Raw genomic sequence first — 13,716 nt, forward strand, 5'->3', positions numbered from 1 at the left:
TTGCATGTTTGTTTTGTTTTGTTTTGTTTTTGTGAAACAGGGTCTGTTCTAGCCCAGGCTTTGACTCTATGACTCTATGTAGATGAAGCTGGTCTTGAACTCCTGATCCTCCTGCCTCTGTCTCCTAAGGGTTGAGATTGCAGGTGTGTAACAACATGCCCATCTTGTGTTTATGAAAGCACAAATGATGGCTGTGTTTACCAGAAGAGCTGACACTACCAGACAGGCAGGTCAATACCCATGCCAGGTGCAGGACATAAGGAAAATCAGGCCCAGCTGATATCATCCACTCCAGGAACAACCTAGTGACCCGTGACGTCACCCCTGCCCCAACCAATCACATAGGACTGCTGTCTCATTCCCTTGCAGAAAATTCAGCTGAGGAGTGTGGAGGATCCTGTCAGTCTCCAGGAGGATATAGGTCAAAGGTGTCCAGAAAGAAGCTGCCAGAAGGAATCCAGCTAGAGTATGTCTGACAAGATGGAGTTATTAGAAGACCCAATCTATAGTCAAGTGGAAATGCCAAGCAAAGAGCACAGGCGGAGAGGAAGAAAGAAAATACTATTCATCAGTTAAGTTTTCCCAAGAAGCTATTCTGTTTTCTGTTGTGGGAGCTGGTAGGTGTGGTTACACATAATTAAGGGGGGCTTGAGAGATGGCTTACAAGTTAAGGTGCTTGCCTATGAAACCTAAGGACCCAGGTTTGATTCCCCAGGACCCACATAAAGCCAGATGCACAAGGTGGCACATGCATCTGAAGTTCACTTATAGTTATTGGAGGCCCTGGTGCACCCATTCTCTCTTTCTCTCCCTCTGCCTCTCTCTCGCTAAAAAATAAATAAAAATAAAATTAAAGAAAGAAAAAATGGCTGCCCCCCTCAGAATTCCCTATTTGTAAGTAAAGGAGGCTGGTTATTAAGCAATATTAAGATAGTACTTGTTACAAAGATGAGGTGTGGAGCCTGCACCTCTAAATTCCTCATGGAGCAGAACAGTTCCAGACCAGCCACAGAGCCCCTGGGTTTGGCAGTACATTCTGTTCACCTGAAAGAAGGGGACAATACCTTCCTGGACACAAGAAGTCCCAAAAAAGCTGTCCCACACCTTAGCATGCTCAGAGCTCACTAACAGAAAAGTCAGAGCCTGAGGCTTGGATTCGAAGGAGCAGAGCCCAGCAGTGGGAGAGTCCAGAAGTCAAAATGGCCACTGTGTATTTTCAGCATGCTGAATTTGGGGATGCACATATAGGTGTGGTTGGGCAAGGCTCTACTGAACCCCACACCCCAACACTTTATTCTCACCAGGTATTTTCAGGTTCAAGTTCATGTATTCATAAGTGGATCAGCACACTGGGATTTCATAGCTACCATTAGATAAATTTTTATAAATGTAAAGGAAATGATCCCTTACTTCCTGCCTGCCAAGAGTAGCTGGGCTTTATAGTAACCATCTGGGGGTCATGCCTCTGAACATGGGAATGCATATTGCCCTTGTTAGGGTTATTTTTCAAACACCTCTGTCTAGTGTTAAAACCAGCACCATTACTTGAAACCTTGCAAAAGAAAACAAAGCTCTATATTAAAATAAATTAGGGCTAGAGAGATTGCTTAGTGGTTATGGCATTTGGCTGCAAAGCCTAAGGACCCACTTTCAACTCTGTAGATCCCACAGTTGCCAGATGCATCAAAGATGAGACAAGGGCAGATTCACACATGCCCACTAGGTGGGTCAAATGTCTGGAGTTCAATGCAGTGGCCGAGGCCCTGCCATGCCAATTCTCTCTTTCTCTCTCTAAAAAAAATAAAATAAAAAGAAGAAGTTACATAACATAAGCTAAGGGAGTTTCCTCTCACTTGAGGGGGCATATGTGACATTATGAGCTCTTTTCTGTAGGTCAGGTCTGGCTGGTGATTCCATGAGAGTCCATGTCGCTAAGCTCCTTGCTGTGAGCTAGGAGGGTTGTTCCAGCCACAGGAGAGATCGCTGAGTCTGAGTTCGTGTTGGGCAGCACCAGAGACTGTGAAAACGATATTCTCAGAACCCTCTCCATGACCTGGCATTCCCTCCTCCATTCAGAATTTCCTAACTCTTGTAGCTTCTCCATTAGGCTCTTGGATTATATGCCTTCTTTGGAATGAGCCTACTTAATTTTTTTTTTAAATACCTGCTATAATATTTTCTAAGGAGCAGGTTCCACATTTTTCTGGTTTATTTTTCCAGTCTGGGTCAGTTTATATCCATTTTTATAGGTAGTGATCCCACAAACTGGTGATCAAGCATGTATATCTCCTTCCCTCTCTATCCTCAGTTAAACAACAAGGAAAACAGCTCACATTTCATGCTCTATGCCAGAAACCTAGTCCCAGGCCCATGGCTCTGTGTGGCAACTCTAGCTCACCTTACTAAGGTTTTCCCTGTGTGGACCCTGGTTTGATCCGAATATAGCATACTCTATTGGATTCCTAATTCTCAGTGAGAGGCCAGGCCATAGCAGGCAGCCCTTGCGCTGTCATAGATGAGACCAATAAGCACATCCTGCCTTCACCCAGTTGGGGTTGCCAAGGATACGCTGTCGAGGGACAGGGTCAGGAGTCAAACTGACCAATATCGAGCAAATTGCATTGGTTTGAATGATTCCCCCTGAGCAAGCCGTGAGACAGGAGCACAGAGTTTGGTCTGCAGATAGATAAATACAACTCCTGAACACTCTCACAAATGCGCCTGCAGTCGGAATATACATATGTGTTCGGTCTCTGCTGTATGTGCGAAATCTGTAAAAATGTGAACAGAGAATCTGATTGGTCTCCACTGTGTGTAAATTATATAAAAATGTGCACATGCTGGCTGAATGGCAATTGGCTGGGTATACATTTAGTGCATTGTATACAATCTTATCTATTCACATAGGCTGGCAATAAATCTGTAATGCATCACTAGCTTAGAAAAGCCTCTGTTGTAATCTTTACTTTGATGCTCATAGCCATGACTTTTTGCACAATTCTTGTTTCTTTTTTTTTTTTTTTATCTATTTGAGATTGACAGACAGAGAGGGAGGGAGGGAAGGAGAGAAGGAAAGGATAGGCACATCAGGGCCTCCAGCCACTGCACATGAACTCCAGATGCACGTGCCACCTGTGCATCTGGCTTATGTGGGTACTGAGGAATCAAGCCTTGAACCAGGCTCCTTAGGTTTCACAGGCAAGTGCTTAATCATTAAGCCATCTCTCCAGCCCCAGCCATGGCTTTTTAACCTCAAAAAATATGACGAATTTTTCAGATTATAACAAAACTAGGGAAAATATTATATGTGTTTATTTATTTAGTTGCTTATTATTTGTATATTTATTTTGGCGTGTATGTGTGTGTGTAGAGTAGCTATGGTGTGTGATGTGATGTGTGTAGGGTGTGCATGTGTGTAGAGTGCAAATGTGGGTGTTCATGTGCATGTGTGTCATGGCCATGGGGACAATGTCAGGTTTCCTGTTCGTTTTGCTCATCCACCTGTTTCCTAGAGCCAGAGTTTCTCACAGAACTCAGAGCTGCACTTAGTTTTCACCAATCTTTTAGTCAGTGAGCCCTGGTGATTCTGTAGTCTCCAGCCCACCCACGGGGTTAGTGTTGTCCCATCCAGCCGCTGGGCATTGAACCTGGGCTGCCTCAGGAACTCTCAAGACCTCAGACTTGCTCAGCAAGCACTCTTAAGCCCTGAGCCCTCTCCAGGACCCCGTTCATGTGTTTGTTTGGAAGAACCTGCACAGACTGCCCCACATATGTTCAATGTGAGCAATTACCTAGCAGAGGTCAGAGTAACTGCAAGGTTAGGAAGGCAAAGATGAAGGCATTTGACGGTGGGGGCGGGGGGGGGCGCTCTTCTTCACCAACATTCTGCCTCCTGAAAGTCATGCATTTCTTCATACTCAGTCCATGCTGCTGCCTTGCCATTGCCATGCTGGCTGATGAGGAAGGAGACCTTTCTGAGCCGTGGCTTGTGCTCCGGTGCTAGCCCCTGTCCTCGCCATGGACTTCCACACAGTTTGTCATGACATAGGAGTTAGGGCTCAGATATTTGCCTAACTACACCAGCAAGCAGTCCAGACACGATATGAGCATATGCCAGGTGGGTCTGTAACTCAGAAGGGATGGACAGAAGTGCGTCCTGTGGCTGGACACTGCTCTGTCCCAGCCTGGCTCTTCCCTGGCCCTCTCTGCAGCTTATAGCACGTGGGAAAATTCCCAAGTACTGGGATTACAATTATGTACCACCACACCTAGCATGTACCCTGGGCTAAAAGAAAAATGTTGTGAGCTGGACAGATGGCTCAATGGCTACCATGCTTGCTTGCAAAGCCTAATGAACTTGGTTCAATTCCCAGGAGCCGCATGAAGCCAGATGCACAAAGTGGTACATGCATCTGGAGGTTTTTTTTTTTTTGCAATGCCTAGAGGCTCTGGCATGCCCATTCTCATTCTTTCTGTCTCTTTCTGCTTGCAAACAAAAATAAATAAATAAAATATTTTAAGCAATGTAGTGTCGCTATTACGACACATGTCAAATGGTATGTGTTTATAAATGAAACACTTGAGCAACAGACATTGCTATACAGTATTTTGATTAGTAGGTAAGCAAGTTGTCCATACTATACAATTTATTTCCTCAAACACTTCTTTGTTTCTCTCTCCTTTTTTTGATGTTGGTCGAAAATAAAGTTGTAATTGGCTGCTTTGCAAACCGGAGGGCATAAATATCTGTACTTTAATGAATGAGATGTGATCCTTGCTCCTTTAAATCCAGAGATAAAGGAAAACTTGGCCAATACAGTTCTAGATGGTGGAAAAAAAAAAGAATCTCTCTGAGTGTGGGCAGCACATCTATAAAAATGCTGAGTTTTGTCTGTGTTCAATTGGAATCTTGACCAGGGGTGGCTAGAGGCAAGATAATTAAGTTTCCTTTGCTAATTTAGTTCTTTGCAGCGGTTCCCAGCCTTCTCTTTAAGTGTTTCCTGCCCGGTCGTGTCGCCTGTTATGTTGAATTGTTTGCCAAAGTGAGGGATGCTCTCAGGGAGCCCCTGTGAAGGGACCCTTCCATCCTCTCTGAAAGCAGACTGCTTGAACTTTCTAACTGTTCCCTCCTCCTTCCCATGTGTCCCACCAGCTATACTAACTGCATAGCAGTTTCACGATATGTTTCGAGGGGTGATTCATGAAAAAATAAAAAGCAGCCAGGCAAAGTTTCCAAATAAATAAATAAATAAATAAGAGGAAAGAAAATAAATGCATCACAGTTTTTTTTTTTTCCACATAAAGAAGGAAAATTCTTTGCACGGTGAACTATTTAAAATTCAATTAGTTCATTTGTGTCTTTGCAGAAGGAAACAATGTTCTCCAGGGCTACAGGGAGCTTGCTCTTCACTGGGATTTAAACTGACAAGGCAGAGTGTGTGCATTCCTAAACTTGCTCCTCTGCTGATTCTAGCAGCTCAACTCCTTCACATCTGCTTCCGAGCATGCTGCCTGTAATCTCTGGGCTCTGGGAGACAAGGAAAGAAGGTTTATGCAACATCTTGCTCCCTGTAGACTTGAAAGACTGAGGTGAGGTGTATCAGTAAGCGGCACAGAAAGAACAGGCTACACAGAGGTAGGTGTGCCTCTGTGGCTTCATTTTAGAAGTCAAGGAATCCAGTGGTATTTTCTCTCTAAAAAAAAAAAGAATACATGGAGCTGGGTATGATGGTGCACACCTTTAATCCCAGCACTCAGGAGGTAGAGGTAAGAGGATTGCCGTGAGTTCAAGGCCAGCCTGAGACTACATAGTGAATTCCAGGTCACCCTGGACTAGAGTGAGACCCTACCTCAAAAAAACAAAAACAGGGCTGGAGAGATGGCGTAGCGGTTAAGCGCTTGCCTGTGAAGCCTAAGGACCCCGGTTCGAGGCTCAGTTCCCCAGGTCCCACGTTAGCCAGATGCACAAGGGGGCGCACGCGTCTGGAGTTCGTTTGCAGAGGCTGGAGGCCCTGGCGCGCCCATTCTCTCTCTCTCCCTCTATCTGTCTTTCTCTCTGTGTCCATCACTCTCAAATAAATAAATAAATAAATAAATAAAAATTAAAAAAAAACAAAAACAAACAACAACAACAACAAAAAACCCATGAAGCTGGAAGAGATGGCCCAGTGGATATGTGAGGACTGAGCTTGCAGCCCTAGCACCCACGTAAATGGCAAGTGGGCCTTCCTGTCTGCAGTCCCAAGGGAGATGGGGACAGGGAGTCCCATTGGTAACCATGCTGACTAAACTCGTAGAATCAGTAAACTCTGGGTTCAAAGTGAGTCTTTGTCTCAGTAAATAAGGTAGCGAGCAGTGGAGGAAGACACCCAACATCAATCTCTGACCTCAGCACGCACCTACATACATGTGCACTTATACACATACAAACATGCGCAGCTCACACAAAATGCTCATACTAAATAAATCAATAAGATACACACACACACACACACACACACACACACACACACACACACACATATATGTAGTGACTCAAGCCAGCAATCTGAGCACTTGGGGGGCTAAGGCAAGAAGAGTGTCAGGAGTTCAATGCCAGTCCAAGTTACAGTGTGAGACCCTTGGCCAGACAGGCCAAATGACTGAATGAGTGCAATAGTGGCATGTCTGCTCTGGGGGAAACCAACTGCTCTCTAATTGGACTGAATACCCACTCCAAGAGAGGGAACACATGCCAGGTACTGAAAACCTAATCAAAAGCCTATGGCAGGAGAGGTCATGAGCCTTAGGTGTATAAGGTCTGCTCTTGTCTGGATAAATGCATGTATTACTCTCACCAAGTTGCCCTAAAATCACTACACTTAATGTTCATATTCATACATTAATGCTACTCTCACTTCTGGGTAGAGAAGCTTCTCTTTTCAGATGGTGATGACCCCTGGGATGACCCCCAAAGTGCTGAGAAGAAGGGACAGAGGAGTGCCCAGTACTAAAACATCTCACACCCTCCGAGGCTCAGGATCCATTGCAGAAGAGGTGGCAGAAAGAATGTAAGAGCCAAAGGAAGGGTACCACATACAACTGTCTGGACAGAAATTGGCCTCGATATCCAAGACCTCTCAGTGCCTAGAAGTACCTACACTAGACCCTCATAATAGGAGAAAAGGATGATGACATCAAATTAAAAGAGAGGCTAATGGAGAGAGGGAGGGGATATGATGGAGAGCAGAGTTGTGAAGGGGAAAGCAGGGGAGAGGAGGGAAATATCACGGTTTGTTGTCTGTAAGTATGGAAGTTGTCAATAATATATATATATATATGTAATTACAATGATTGTAATGGGGAGGTAATATGATGGAGAATGGAATTTCAAACGGGAAAGTGTGGGGGTGGGGAGGGAGGGAATTACCATGGGATATATTTTATAATCATGGAAAATGTTAATAAAAATTAAAAAAAAAACAAAAAAACACACAAAAAAAACAGGCAAGCAAAAAAAAAAAGTAGTGTGTGGAAAATAGTGTGTGTGAGTTGATATTCTAGGCTCTGAAACTGCTTCGTCGCTTGGCCTTTGAGGCTAGGGCTACGTGCATCCAACCGGGTCCTTCAGTGCCCCATGCCAGCTTTGTCCTGAAGTTTCTTCTCTTCCCATTACATACTTCCCACACATAAGCAGCATCTTCCCAGTTGCCAGTTTCTAGCTGTGATTCTTTTTTTTTTTTTTTTTTTTTTTTTTTTTCTGGCAACACAGAAACAGTATTGCAGCCAGTCCTTCCGAGAGGCAGGGGACAGAGTGTGGCTTGCGGCTGCTTCCTTGGGGTGGCCCAGCTTCCTCTTCTACCCATGCTTGATGTGCTCCCGGAATCCAGATCGTTTCTGTGGCTGTGAGGCTGCTGTAGACGACTCCCCATCATCTGTGCATCCCCGAGTCTCTCAGTGAAACACCAAGTGACAGAGATGGAAATGCTTGGTCCTAATGCAGATTGGGGGCGTGGCAGCATGGATTCATGGGGCAGGCATATCTCTACTGCCTGCTATACAACTCTGCCTGGATATTCCTCCAAGAAGAAACGTAACCTATACGAGAAAAAAGAAAGAAAGAAACTCCAATGTTTACTGTGCAATGGGCCATCCACGCTATCTATACAATATTTATCATGTTTATAATGGTGAAAATTATAAATGAAATGTTAAAGGACAAAATTATGGCAAAATACTGTGGGAACCTTACATGGAAAGGAAAACTATATTTAAAGCAAGCATTGCATTTGCATGTAATTTAGAATATATATGTATGCATCTGTAATGGAAATTCATTTCCATAACAAAGATTTATTTAGCCCATATGTTTATCAAGCACAATTATTGACTGTTATGTGGAAGGTTATGTTTGCTATAAATACAAAGTATTTAGTACCAATTCAATATATTAAGATGGAAAAACATTGAGTATCTTTTAGTAAGTAAAGTTATGCTCTTTTGTGGTCACTTTTAATTTGTTTTGTTTTGCTTTGTTATATATTATAGGCTATTTAAAATATGTGTTCATGGTATAACCAGAACGTATTTTAAATAAAACAAAAAGTCTGAAGCTCATGTGTACCTCACTTGAGTGTCTCTCTCCAATCCTTACCTCCTTTATGTAACTGGTTTGTGGCCCACAATAGAAATATCAAGTCATTTCTGTCTCCTTTCCCTCTCTGGAATCCATTTTTAACCAGTTTGGGAGCGCCTCTGGCCTCCTTCCCTACGTCTGTCTTAGAGTATCCCTGCTCTGCACGCTCCGATGTCTTCAGTTCTGGCTCAGTTTCTCCCATGCACCTTGCCTCACTGCCTCCCCCTTCCTGAAGTATGGTTCCCTTCCATCCTCACAGTGCCCCTTCCTACAACACGGTGCCCTTCCCGCAGTGTGGCTTCTCTTTTGGCAGCATGGAGCCCATTCCTGCAGTGTGGCCACCCTTGCTTACCTTGGGGTTCCTGTCGCCCCTCTTGTGGCTATGGATGCAGTCTCCAGTTCTCTTTTGGGTTTCCTGTCTCTTCCCATTGTTCATCACCAGGGACCATGGCTCCACGAGGCGTCTCTAATGGCATCTGTCTCCTGCCATGCCAAGTTCACATTCTCTCAGGTCCCCAGTCATGCGTTGCCCTAGCCCCATCCTCACTGTTTACGCTTCCTTGGTCTGGTTATACTGACCACACCATGGTGGTTTGAACAGCAGAACACATGGATTCCTCGTTTCTGCTGTGAGCTCGTCTGTCTGGCCAAACTGCCATTGCTTCTTGCAGGGAGTCCCTGCACTCGACCTCAAGGGATCAGTAACCTGTGCCCTTCACTTCTCCATTCAGAGTCTCCTGACTCTATCCGCTCAGCAGACAGCCTGATTCAAGGTGACCACTGTCTCTCCTGGGAGGATCTAATACTTGCTAGGGCTCAGCCTTGGGGAGCCCATGACAGAGGGTGATTCTGGGGCTTTGTCTCAGCAAACCCAATAAGGCACAGAGCAGTTGAGTCCCACACAGGGAAGAGCCATGGTGGCTGGCTTTCTTTGTCCCCAATCTGAGCATGGTGACCAATGGGAAGAGGCTCAAAAGCCACTTGTGAGCATTATAGCTTTCCTGGTGGACTTTCTCAGCTCTAGAGACCTGCAGCCATGCAAAGAGGGCTCCCGCATATCTGCCCCATTCCTGTGAACACGTCCTTGTGAAGTCACCACTAGGTGTCCTACCTGAATGAGTCATGCATTTCCAACAAGAAACATCACACAAAAAAATGCCAGCACATTCTAAGAGAGGTCTTTTCTGCCAGGAAAGAAGAGCCAGGAGCAGTGGACAACAAGGATTCAGAAACCAGAGCACTTGTATACACATTGGGGATAGATATTTTTAGAAAATGTCATCATCACTTTACATCAAACACCGGATTTCCAGGGTGTCATATATATCAATATTCAAATATAAAGGCAGGAATGCCCGTCTTCCATAGATCAATAGTAATTATCTTAGAATAGTCAGATATATTGATTTATCCACATCTCTGACCCTGTCCACTAACACAATGAGCAAGAATTACATGTGTGCAGGCGTCCTGTGTATAAGGAGTTTCCACAAGCAACTTTGTATATGTGTGCATTTACACACACCCAGGGTATTCTCAGCGAGGATTGTGCGCGTGTTCACCCACTGTGTGGTGATCTCATGGCAAGGATCATGTGTGTTTGCATTCACATGGGGTATTTTCAGGGAGGGAATCATGCGTGTTCACCCACTGTGTGGTGATGTAATGGCAAGAATCATGCATGTTTATGTTCACATGGGACATTTTCATGGAGGGAACTAAGTGTTTACCCACTGTGGAGTGTTCTCATAGCAGGAATCACACCATCATTTATACGTGCAGCACTCTCAAAGGCAAGAGTCACACATGCAAGGTTATACATAGACACAGTTTCCTCCTTGGTCTAGGGCAGTGCTCCAGTAATGCCACTTAGCTGACAGCTTGAATTATGTTTCCTGATCTTGTCACGAGCCCCACTCACGTTGACAAACCTCTAGGAGAGCCTACAGCCCCTCGTGTAACTGTGAAGTGTCCATCACACAGAACACCAAGCTGCCCACCCCCAACATGCACAGAGACCTGGACCTTTGAAATGATTATCCGAAGTCTTCCTTCAGGGTTTCTGAGGAGAGGGATGGTGGCCATGCATTTGGAGTCCTGGACCTCAGGTGCCTAACCTTCAGCAGAGGACACCGCTTGCTGAGCACACTGTATCAGCTGGGCAGCCAGTGTTGATTCTAGATTGACAAGAACCTGTTCCTAACCCAAAGCAGTGGCCAACTTAGCAAGCAGAGGCTACCCTGAAAGGAGAGGCTTAGGCTGTGAGGAGGGGGACTGTGGTGGTGGAGCAAGGGACTGTCATGATTGGAAAAGGCTGCTGCGACAGAGGGCAGGCAGGCTTGGGCATAAGATTTGTGTATGTCTCAAAGGAGAGTTCCAGAGTGAGACGGTGACTTTGTAGAGTGTCCCAAATGCTCCCGCTGGGCTTGGTCTGCCCGGGAGGTCTGGAGACAGAGCTATCTGCTGCTCAACCAAAGGGTGGGCCTTGGGGCAGACCACAGCTGAGCCACCATTTGGTAAGCATGTGGCAGTAATGAACAGGGCAGTCCGTCACCTGTGATGCAGATTGGAGGGTCTGTGTTGGGGCTCATCCTGGGTGGATGAGGCCTACTAATTCTTAGTAAAACCACCGCGGCGGGTAGCTTCTCCCATGAAACCATTCCAAGACCGTGAAAGCGTGCATCGACAGGAGGATCTCTCAGCCTCAGCTTTCACCAAACTTCAAGGTGAAGCTTAAGATTGTCAGAGGCCAACAGCTGGCCCGCAGGTAAAATTAAAATGAAGTTGCTCTCACTTAAATGAAAGGTAAAATATTGTCAGTATTTCTTCCCAAATGATGAGTTAATAACTTCAGAGTAGATAGTGGGGAACCTTAATGACATTGCTTTTATGCAAAGTCCCCAAATACCAGACTCAAAATAATTCCTAACTCAAAAATTATTTAAGGGGTGCTCGCTTCGGCAGCACATATACTAAAATTGGAAAGATACAGAGAAGATTAGCATGGCCCCTGCGCAAGGATGACACGCAAATTCGTGAAGTGTTCCATATTTTTAAAAAAAAAATTATTTAAGGGGATGGAAAGAAGGCTCAGCAGGTGAGAGTGTTTGTCACACAAACTTGAGGGCCTGAGACTGCCTAAGGTTTATCCCTAATGCCTACACATGGTCACACATGAATGTAATCCCATTTCTGCAGGGGACAGGGAGTTGCTGGTACTCACTAGTTATACAATATGACCAAATCAACAACAGCTCCAGGTTAGTGAGAGAATGTCTCAAGGAAACAACGTGGAAGAATGACAGAGGAGGACACTTGACATTCTCCTGTGGCCTTTGCATGCATGCTCACAGAGCCTGCGTATCTACACATACATGTATACATGCCATATACACCATACCACACATTATATACACACGTGTAAAAGAAAAAAGGGGGGAAAAAGTAAGTTGTGATCTTCCCAGAGGCAAAACAATGTGTTTTGGGAGGACTAATTAGTCTGAGGACATAATCTTTGGGGTCAAGGAAGTACTGAATTGAGATCTCATCTCTTTTTATTTCCCATGTCATGTTGTGCAGGGGACAAATATGTGTTCCAGTTCCTCATCTGTAAAGTGAGAAAAAAGAATTTCATTGTGTTGTCTGGCTCTTGTTTAGAATGATTTAGTATGTAAAAAATATTATTATTAATGGTAAGGACAACAATAAGATAACACATCTCCCTTTGCACCCTCATTGCCCATGAAATGTTATATAAAGGTCACTATTAATACAAGTCATGTGAATTATTAAACAAATATCATTAATGCCACATTAGTTTAATGAATTCAAGTCACATGGAAGATTTAGGTAACTTTCTTTCTACATATGGCATGCTTACTTCGTTGCTTTAATTGTTAAAGTTAAATAAAGTTAAATAAATCCTAAAGGTCAGACATTCCTGGTGCCTCTTCTCTCAGCATGGTGTCAGCAAGAATATTTTGAAATTAGAACAAGCCAGAATGAGCCACACATTAAAAAAAAATACAACTTGAGTTTTATTTATTTATTTTTTTCATGTAGTTCCTATTTCTGGAGGGAACGGTGCGTTCAAGGCAGGGCGTGAGCTAGTTCCACACCTCTTGCCAACACCAGCAGTGAGACCCTGCGAGAACGGAAACCTCTCAGTTCATGCGGCATTTCCCTTGTTCGATGCCTGGCTGTTAAGTACAGCAATGCTGTGATGTAGCTGTCTACTTATTACAGAAGGTAATGAGGCCTTAAATTGGGGAAATTTTAAAGACTGTAGTATTTTATTGGTATAACTTCCCAAAATGATTGCGTAGAAAGCTATTAGACAGATAGCTCATCAGAACAAGAGAATGCGGAAGAGTGGAATTAAATATAACCCTTGTCCCCAAATCATTACTGCCCCTTCCATTTGTGTGCCAGCCTTGGTTTATATTGTCTGCTTCCTGTTCTTGGGCCAGAGACTTCCTCTCCCTCTAGGGAATTGCTTCAAAGCTCCCTGCTCCTCTGACTAAATGCCTTCCCTTACGGATACCCCATTGTCCGCTTTAGCACCTGCCTCTCTGGGATCCAGCCTGGCCCCTCCATAGGACTTGATGGCTGCTAGCTTTGGATGTTATACCTAGCATATCACAACCCCGCCATCACCTGGGAAGGGCCAGGATTAACCCTTTATCCCGAAAGCGGACATTTCCTTTTGTCTTAAAAGCATGCCCAGCATGCAATAGTGGCTTGGTTAATGCCCATCACATCTATTTCATTTCAATATTTTTAAGATAAAAAGTAAAATTCTACACAGTAAATGGGAAAAAAAAAAACATTCAAAGTTAGGAGAGAACCTGACTGTAGCTGAAAGAGGGGTATTTCTGAGGCTTATGCTGTGGGAGTGGGCCAAGGGCACCCACCAGGGTCAAAGGGCTTGGCCAGGGGCCAGCAGACTCAAAGACCAGGCTGTATGTGAAGAGGGTTACACATAATTGAGCACGGGGTGTTTCAGGAGGACAGAGCTACATTGAGTCTTCTGTGTATGACTTTTTGGAGCAGATGGGGTAGAGTGATGTGGTTTATAACACTATGAGCAGAGAACACTAAGA

At 44.5% G+C, this 13,716-nt stretch overlaps 1 non-coding gene across 1 annotated transcript; it reads left to right on the plus strand.

The window, feature by feature from the left end:
- The first annotated feature begins 11,562 nt into the window (after window positions 1-11,562).
- LOC123458923 lies at window positions 11,563-11,669 on the plus strand. Its single transcript, XR_006635859.1, has one exon. It is a non-coding gene; the product is annotated as a U6 spliceosomal RNA (small nuclear RNA).
- Window positions 11,670-13,716: the final 2,047 nt, after the last annotated feature.

The sequence above is a fragment of the Jaculus jaculus genome, chromosome 2 (genome assembly GCF_020740685.1).
Source record: "Jaculus jaculus isolate mJacJac1 chromosome 2, mJacJac1.mat.Y.cur, whole genome shotgun sequence".
NCBI classification, from domain to species: Eukaryota; Metazoa; Chordata; class Mammalia; order Rodentia; family Dipodidae; genus Jaculus; species Jaculus jaculus.